Source organism: Alligator sinensis, unplaced genomic scaffold (assembly GCF_000455745.1).
Source record: "Alligator sinensis unplaced genomic scaffold, ASM45574v1 scaffold250_1, whole genome shotgun sequence".
NCBI lineage: Eukaryota > Metazoa > Chordata > Crocodylia > Alligatoridae > Alligator > Alligator sinensis.
Genome location: NW_005841888.1, coordinates 193,486 through 203,157, shown reverse-complemented (window position 1 = coordinate 203,157; position 9,672 = coordinate 193,486). Strand labels below are relative to the sequence as shown.

At 44.1% G+C, this 9,672-nt stretch overlaps 1 long non-coding RNA gene across 2 annotated transcripts in view; it reads left to right on the top strand.

The window, feature by feature from the left end:
• The window catches only part of LOC102378113, a 36,741-nt gene that overhangs the window by 20,639 nt on the left and 6,430 nt on the right, over nt 1-9,672 (top strand). The gene's annotated exons all lie outside the window — the stretch shown is intronic.

Sequence of the window (9,672 nt, the reverse complement as noted above, 5' to 3'; positions counted from 1 at the left end):
AAGAGTGTCTCCATTTCCTCCTGCCAGCTCTCCTCCAGGATGTTTTCCTTTACTACCACAGAAATTCTGCAAAATACAGCAAGTGCATAATAATGAGAAACTTCAGCCTTTTCATAAAGCATCATCCTCTCTGTTTCAGTCCTCCATGAGCATACCCAGCCTGCATTCTACAGCTACACATTTCTCTTATCTAAGCATCTAAAGAAAAGCTTTTTAAGACACGGGAACACAGATGAAAAAAGGGTTGTCCAAAAAGATAGGAGGAATCCTAGTGTTCTTGGAAAACTCATAGTCCCTTTTCATTCCAGCAAACAGGCCTGAATTTCTAAAGGTACTGGCCTCATGGACCTACCTAAATACCCCACATCAATATTGACAAATCATCTGCAGTGATTTTAGAACCCCAAGAAATACTTCTTTCTGTTTATGGCAAGGGCATGAAAAGAAGCAATTAAGAATAAGCACATGTATCTCATCAGTCATCCCTAAACAGTTTGAGAGCCCTTTCTGTTCAAAGCAATCAAAATGCATTGTGCATTGCCAGGCTATATAATGTGGCATATCAGCACCCTCTTAATAGCATTTGTACCAGACCAAACAATTGATTTTGGTGCTGGAAGATTTTAATTACTGACTGGTGGGAGTGGTGTGCTGTCAGCTGGTGATGGCAGCATGCAGTGGAAGTTCCTCATCTTGGTGTGTTCTCTCATTGCAGCTCTAGAGTTCTGTTCCACTATCTAGAAAAGCGGTTTGCTCCTATCTTGAAAGTTTTCCACCATTGCTTGTCGTCACAGATCTGCATCATTCCCTTCTCCCCACCAGCAGCAGTGCTTCACGGAAATGCTCTGCAAAAGTAACTGCTTGATTTCATCCTTCTGCCCTCTGCCCTCTTCATCAACTGTATTGCTACTTACGAAACTGCAAAACCCAAGTCCACCTAACAGGACAACAACATGTGTTTTGTGTCAATGTTTGTTGTGAACATAGCCTTCAGAATGAATCCTCCTGCTACGTAGGACCAGTGGAAAGCTGATGTGGGTAAAATCATGGATGCTAGTTTGACACTCGGGGCCAGAATTCCTGTAGTTGTCAGAACACATCCTGGAATGCCTTATGAGAAAAATCTTAGTATACTGCAAAACTTTGGGTAACTGCTCAGACTGCCGAATAACTAATTCAAACAGAGAGTTGTGTGGCCAAAATAATGAACAAAGTAAGAACCTTGAAGTGGCATAATAAGGTGGTATGGATGAAAATTGGTTTGATATAGTTACAGTGCTTTACTTGGAACAAGCAAACTACATCCCTGTAGTATCTACAATATAACCTCATAAATCTGGATATCCCAAATCTGGAATTATAAAAAATCCAGCACTTTTTAAAACTACAGTCCATTGGAGAGTAGTGGCAGCTGATCCCAAAGCAGCGGAGAGGGAAGCTTGCACGCGGCAGCTGCCACTGCCATCCACCCCCCCCATGTCGCCACTCTGCGTGCAGCTGCTGCTCCGGGACTGGCCCCTTCCAACCGCGCTCAGGCACCCACCCCCGCCGCTCCGGGACTGGCTGCCACTCCAGTTTCAAAAATCTGGAATTTTCACATTTCCGGCAGGTGCTTGGTCCCAAGCATGCCGGATTCATGAGGTTATACTGTATATAGAGACAAGGCTAGAGAGACCAAACGCAAGACTCCAACATGATATATCCTAAATAATATCTAATCTGTTGACAAGCATAGATTGAACTTCAGCAAATAAGCATTTAATTTGCTGATATATTATGCTATAGTTTTCCTTATACAGAAATAGAATATACCTAACTATATTCTGTAATATGTAGATCCTTCATTTCAAAGACAGGAGCAGCACATACCTCTTGCTGCTCAGAATTTTTCTGCTTCATCATGGTTCAAAGCATATTATTGCATATTACTGGTATACGTTAGCTTAATGGTTATTAAAAATCCCAAACAATTGCTTTGGGCCCAGTTCATTCTTCCTATTACCACACTGATTTCAGTTTAGAAATTATTTTAGCACTATAGCTCTAAAAGTACAGGAATGAAGAAAAAATAACTTGGGAGATTATTATAATTTATTGTAGTGGAACCTAGGATACCAAATCATGAATAGTTTTGTTTCTGTTAGGAGTAATTGAAAGCTTCAGGACTTGGCTTGTTATCACTCCATTATTTTCAAATAAATTCAAGAACTTGCATAAAGGTGGAATAATTTCCACAAACTCATTTTGTAAAAAGTAGTTGGTCCTCCATGGAATAAACAAAAACACATTTAAAATATTAAACTCTAGGAAATGGGAAACAATAACATACAAAATTCTGAACAGTTGAAATTTACTTCAAACTCAAGAAAACAGCTCAGTTAACGAAGTGGAAATTGAAATGTAGAAAAATTAAAGATATGGAAATAAGGCTTTCATTTTCTTGACCAGAAGACTTTTCCTTCTGCCTCACAAATGCCTGTTCAAGCTAATCACTTGGCCCATCCCTTGATGCAGTGGGATTTCAAGGAATGACCTCAGTGACTGGTGATTGTTCATATTTAAATCTTGGGTTGTAACAGAACAAGGGCCAAAGTGAACAAAGCTACTCAGCAAGACCTTGGACCTTGATAGGAGTAGTTAACTTTTAACCTGATGGTCCTACCTGAGTTGATCCAAGGTGCTTTTTTTGTGTCCAATTTGTTTGGGCTGCACATAGTTGTAATGAAACTGAAAGGATGCGTATTTTTATGCAACTACAAATGTTAAGCCCAGAAGCTCCATGTGCAATAGGAGGAACCGCTGTTTTAACAGAAACAGTTGCGTCCTTTCATTTGTGTCTGACCACACATAAAAGGATAATATGTTATACTTGTACAGCTCTCTTCATTTGTGGATATTGTTAAATCTATTTCTATCAAGTGCCTTGAAAGGAGAAACATGCATGTGATGTTTTAATGTGTGCTAACTGAAGTGATACACAGTATAATTTCTTTTGTTATTCTCTTTAGATTATAAAGAATTCTAGATTACAGTTTAATGGAATGGGAAATAGTTTTATTACTGCTTGCACACAAATAATTTAACTGACAAATGAACCTCTCAATATAATTTAATTACATCCAGGACTGAGGTTTTGAAGACCTCAGACATGGAAGGGAAAAAATATTTCAGAAACAGTTCCAAAACAGCTCCTTCTAGAAAGATATTGTATGCATGCTTTGAAAAGGGCTAAAACAAAACCAATTTGCATCATGCTGTAGCAAGGGTTTAAACTCTGCATTTCTGAAAGGCAGGCATTTTCTGTCCCTAAGGAGATCAAGCTGTTGCAGAGGTTTATTTATAGCACAGGCTTGTGTCCAGGACCAGAAGAAGCCTCCCTGCCATCAGCTTCTGATGATAGCATTTTCTAGCTTAGGCCACATCCTTAGTATTAACAGTCTTTTTCCGAGAGCTACAATAACTAAAACGCAGTTATGATTGAGGAAGCAATTGCATAACATGCTTGCATTCAGGAACTTCCATTACCTCAGCATTTTGACATACTGTACTGTGTTTAGCAGTTGTTTTCAGCTAAAAAGTTGATTTGATGTGAATTCCAGTTTAGTTTTGCTTTTCAAATAATCCTTGCACCACTTATCTTAGTGACTTCAAATCTGTCATGAAAAGAATAGATCATTTTACACTGGTGAACTGCTGGTATTGCACTCAATGTAGTTGGTGGATTTGCAGTGGTGCATGTGAAAACCCAGGCCTTGGTTTTCAGAGACAGATATCTTTTGATACAACAAAGCAACTGGGTTTAGAACTAATGAAGAGAATTATATACTTCTGCTTCTGAAGCTCAGAGTATGTTGGTGAGAGAGAGAGGAATGAATAAGCCATGTCAACCTGGTGGGAACCAAGCATGACCCCTCCCATACTCCATCTCCTACATTCAGGAGTCTTATTTTTACCATTGTTTCATTTCCAGCTTACTTTTCTCTAAGCCAGGGGTGTTAAACTTAACTGGATCCACAGGCTGGATAAGTGGTGCAGGGCTGGTCCGCGGGCTGGATGAATGTCTGTAGGGTCAGCCCTGGATCAGGCCCACAGCCTGGCCCCACATGTTGGATCCAGGGTCTGGTGTGGACCAGCTGGAGCAGGCACCACATGAAATGCATATCCTAGACTGGTTGGAAAAGGCGCTGCGTGCAGCACATCCCAGAATGTCCCCCTAATGTGGCATGTGTTGCATGCAGGGCCAATCTAGTACACAACATGTGTGGCATGTGGGTCAACTCTGAGATCCATGGGCAGCATTGAGAGCCAGACGATAGAGCTCTGCTGCAGGCCAAATCCAGCCTATGGGTAGTATCTTTGACATCCCTGCTTTAAGCCCATCCTTGGATTTCACTTCTTATAGTCAGGCAGGATAATATCAGAGAAACAGAGTCAGTTGACATAAGTCCTTCTTTTTCCACAGGCACCTAAGTACATTCAAATATCAGGCTTCTTGGAGTCAAAGTCCCATTGACTTCAAATAAAACTTTAAGGCCATTTGTACATGCCACAAAATTGGCCTTTAAAGTGGCTTAATGCCCTTTTGCACCATTTTAATGGTGGCAGCTGTTTGCAGGGGTTGGTGGTGTAATGCGCTTTAAAGGTGGGCTGTTTGCACATGGTGGTGTAATGTGTGTTAAATAACTTTGGGACGTAGCAAAATAAAACGTCTCCGAGGTGGTTTAGTTTCCTGCGGAGGGAAGCACTGGGCCCCGTGCATCTCAGAGGCTGCACAGGCAGCCTGGCAGCAGCCTGTGCAGGCAGGCTCCACTGAAGGAAAAAAAACCCCCAGCGAGCCTGATATTTTTTTCTCTCTCTCTTGAGTCTGCCTGCCTGCCTGAGCTGCACGAGGGCCTGGTGCTTCCCTCCTCAGCTGTGGTGCCCTCCAGGACTGGTCAGGCCGGTTGCTTGTGAGTGGGTGCCGCCTGGGGGTGCTGCTGCTACTATGGAGGGATGTGCCACCCCATCACACCAGCAGCTCAGGGACTGCTTGGCCCACCGGCAGCTCGCCCTTCACTCCCCGCAGCCAGAGAAGCAGGTAAGGGTCCGGGCTGACCCCTTTATACACGCCATGGGGGTTTACTTTGTCCAAAATTGAAGTGGTGTTTTTAAAGACCCACCACTTCAATTTAGGGAGAATTAAACCGAAGTAAACTCCCGAGGCGTGTACAAACGCCCAAAGTCTCTAACTTTTGAAAATGGGACTTGGGAGTCAAAATAATTTATTCACTCTTGAAAATGTTAGGATATTCTATGGAGATTAAAATCTGGGAAACCTCTTTACACGGCAGCTTTTCATTTCTTTTTCTATAACAGTTGGAGTTCTGTATGCCACAGTAGGAAAATGTTTATGGAATTAACAATAAAAAAAATCATTATGCTCATTCCCCCTATGACAGGTTTAGGTGATCTGTCCGGCATCTGACGCCTCCTAGTCACCAGATCTTCCTGCTTATGCTCTCCAGCCTCCCTTTACCTCCTATGTCTTGCCTAAAATTTTATTTTAGGGTTTGTTTGTTTTTGTAACTGGGGAGGCTGCCTCCAGAGGCTGGGGTAGCCTCTTCCTGAGTGCCTCTCCCCTGTGTCCAGCCCTCAGGGCTTCTTTACCCCAAACTTCACAGGGTGGGTTTCTCTTTTAAGGCAGCCCCAGTTGTGTCTTAGGGGCAATAATAGTGACTTCCAGCTGCCCCAATAGTTATGCCCATGTCCTGCCGATGTTAATATGTAGAGGGGGAACCTCAGCTCCTCAAGCTTCAAACTTTTGTTGAGGCTTCAGCCCTTTTACTCTAGTTGGGCCCCCTAGCCCAAGGTCCACTGTCCCAGACCCTCCAGATCTCACACTCGTGTTCTGCGCCCCCGGCCCCTCTCTCACGTAACAGCCCTTAGGGTTCCCAACCCTGGCACGGCTGCTTGTTCCCTGTTCTGTCCCTTGGGGTTCCTGACCCTTACTAGGGAGCTCTCTACTGTGTGTCTCTCTAGCATGCCTGTGGCCTCCAAACCACCCATGTAGCCACAACCTGGTCATCCAGCCTTAAACAAACATAAACACTAGCATGACAGAAATATAAGGAAACTGCTTCCACAAAGTTTTTCCTTGCCCTGGGTCAATACCCCACCACAAGCTTTGCTTCCTAGTGACAGGTTCATCTCATGAATGAGTAGCTTGGGTGTCCATGGGCCTGCTTCCTGCAGTTAGCTTCCCTGGGCAGCTCCTCTCCTTACAACATGCAGGGTCTGTCTGCCTGCTGTAGCTCAGGCCCTGGGCTTATATGCCTTAATGCCCTGCCCCCTTCCTGTCATGTGGCTCCCCACCACACACAGGAGTTTCCCATTTTAATTAAGGGCCAGCCTATGCTCCTGCTGCTGCAGCCCCACACAGCCAATTTAGTCTGCTGCATTATTTTCAAGTAACAAGAGCCCTCTGCTTTCCTGTTACACCCCAAACACCATTATATAACAAATATTCAATTATTTATTATTTTCTTCATTGTACCGTTCGGAGTCCCCCTACCCTTGGTTTTTCTCTCTTGTTTAAGATGGAAAAATCAAAGGTTAGAAAATAGGACTGTGTTCAGTCTTGCACTAGAGAATATTTTGTATGTAACCCTTCTGCTGAACACCTGACAGTAGCAACACGGACCGGGTTAATTTTGCAGTACTAAATATATTTCACCTTGGCTCGAGCCCCCCCACAAACTACCTGGGAAACACTAAATGAATCACTAGGGTGTCCAATGAAATGACAACCCTTCCCTCACAAGCAGTGTAAACACAAAATCCATTTTTATTACAAGGAATAAAGAAAAAAACAAAGGTAAACACTAAGTTTAAAACACTATAGACTACAAAACAAGGTCTATAGGAGGCACCCTCTTGGGTAAGCCATACCCAGGCAATCTGGGACTTGGTGCTCCCCAATGGGTAGTTCTGGGGGCCCATACCACTATACCTGCCACTTAACAGTGGACTGGAGAGGGAGACCCACGCTGGAGAGTCCTATAAGCTGATCCATGGGTTCACTGCACCACAGGGAGCTGCTAGAGAGTGTAGGTCGTTCTGCATTGCAAGGAACCCCTTGTTGCTTCCTGCGAAGCTGTAGTGCTGACCTCCACTTCCACGTGTTGGCTTTGAGGGGTTAACTGAAGCTTTTGTCAGTATATCTCACCCTTGAGTTTCTAGTCCTAATCCTGGCAAGAAACTGCAAGAGATTGAGAATTTAAAAGAAAAGCCAGCCAAACAGCACGAGAGCCTGAACTGCAACCAGCACTAACCACACTGCTTGGTCAGGACAAAGAGCGAGAAAAGCAATAACATGCACCAGATCCAAAATGTGCCAGGCCCAAACATGCAACAGATGTACAATGGGGCTCAGCAACACAGCTAGGCTGAGGCACAACAGCTGTAAAACAATAAAAGGGGGGACTCAGGCCTGTCCTGCACCAGGGCCTGGACATACAACAAAAGAGTGCCAGGCCTATTTGGCTGCGGCCTGGACATTTGGTCTCAGCTACACTGTTATGCTGAGACTGAACAGCTATGAAACTACAAAAAAGGGGCCAGGCCTATCTTGGCTTGTGTCTGAACTACAATTAGCGCCCAACCACACTGTTTGGTTGGGGCTTAAACTGCAAAACAGACAAAAGGAGGCCCAGCCCTATTTCACTAGGCCTGGACTGGGCAGCAAAAAACTGGCCTGCATAAACAATAAGAAGTGCTAGGTCTCAACCTGGCTCAAATTGCGCCAGCCTTCACCCTCGCCCAAATCTGCCAGCCAAACATGGCTGAAGTTCAGCTGCACAGCTAGGCTGAAACGGAATAGCTGTGAAACAGCAAAAAGGGCCCAGGCCTATGGCTGCAGCCTGGACATCCAGTCTCAGTTATACCACAATGCTGAGACACTACAATTCCCAATATAGGGGGCCAGTAACTGGCAGGACCCTGTTCCTGGTCAGTCTGCACTAGGGATTAATACACGCATGGCACCACCTCACTCAAGGCCTGCGTGGCCGAAGCTGCAAGCAAAACATGCAGCTGGGGTTCAGCAATGCAGCCATGTTGAACCCCAAAGAAGTTGCAATAACAACTAAAACATGGCAGGCTCTCAGCCCTGGCCCAGAGCATGTTAGAGAAACTGTCAGGCTCCAACTTTGGCTAGTTTGCTGCAGGGAGTGATACCCCCATGGCATTATCCCACTCAAAACCCAGCAAAACAAAAGGGGGAAAAAGAGGAAGAAAACAGGGGTCTCAAAGCCTGAGACAGACTTTTTCTCCCTGTATCTGAGGCTTTCCTTTCACATAGGTTCAGTTTGCTTCTCCAGTGAAGGTCAGGGCAAGACCCCTCATTGGGAACTGGTTGCCCTTTGCCCTATCCCTGAGGATCTCCTATTAATCTCCAGGAGTTAGGGATAATTTTTGATACATGAAACATGAGGTTTCAATCCAATTTTAAGTATTAACTGTTGTAACTTAGGCCACTTGGCCTAAGCTTGGGTCCTAGTGGGCTGGTACGACCTTGATGCTCTCGCAGCACAGCACAGGAAAACCATCTGGCACCCACTCACAGGCCACAGCACAGTTCTGTGGGCGCGATCCAGTGGCCCTGCAGGCCAACTCCTGATTTAGGATATTATTGTTGTCCGTTAAGATGTCTAATTTCTTTCTAAGGCTTCTTGGCCTCAATGATCTCTTGTGGCAATGAGTGCCGCAATTTGCTCATGCAGTTTATTCATGTGAGGAAGGGTGATCTCTTGATCATTCTTGAAATTTACTGCTTTATACTCCCTTGCTCTCATGTTATGAAGGACAGTAAAAGTTCCTGATTTGAGGTCTGTATACAATAGAAAACAGGTATGGAAGGGACCTTGAAAGGTCATCTAGCCTATCTTCCTGCCCCATGGTAGGAATACTATAATTGTTTCTGACAGTTATTTTTTTAAATGTAAAATAGGTCAACTGGGTCAGCCAAAGGGTCAGTTTATTTTAGTAGTCCTTTGAAAGTCTAATCATTAACTTTTCAACATGTTACTTTCATGTTGTTAGCATAAACTGCCTGGCCTCGCTGTCATGGAGAACTGAACTCAATTGACCCAGTGGGTACAGTGCATCTCTACTGTCTGGATATGAGTTGTCAATATGACTCTTCTGTAGGACTGCCTACAGATTGGCTTTCCATGTGGGACAGTAGTTGTAGAAGCTTGTCTGTTATTAACTGGCCAATTAAACAAGCATTTGATTATGATGACTCAGTGGGTCTATCAGTATAAATCTGAATAATCTGAAATAGAAGAATATGGTTAATGTATACTCTTTCTCTAATAGTGCCTTTCTCTGTGGGAGAAAGGTATAAATTTCTTAACAGCACTTGATGAGGATGGAACAGGTTTATTCTTAAATGTATGAATGAGGCTCTTACATGAAGGCGTACCTAGTATTGATTGGAAATAGAATGTGCATATAGCTAGTAAAAGCTAGAGATGTTCAGGGATCTGAGTTTCTGTTCCACGGAAACTCACGTTTGCATCTTCATTCAGAATCAAAATTCAGAAAAACAAGTGTGGCAGTGCACTGGGTGTGCCTGGCACTTTAAGGGCCTGGAGCTGGCAGCCTCCAGGTGCCTGATTAGGGCAGCCATTT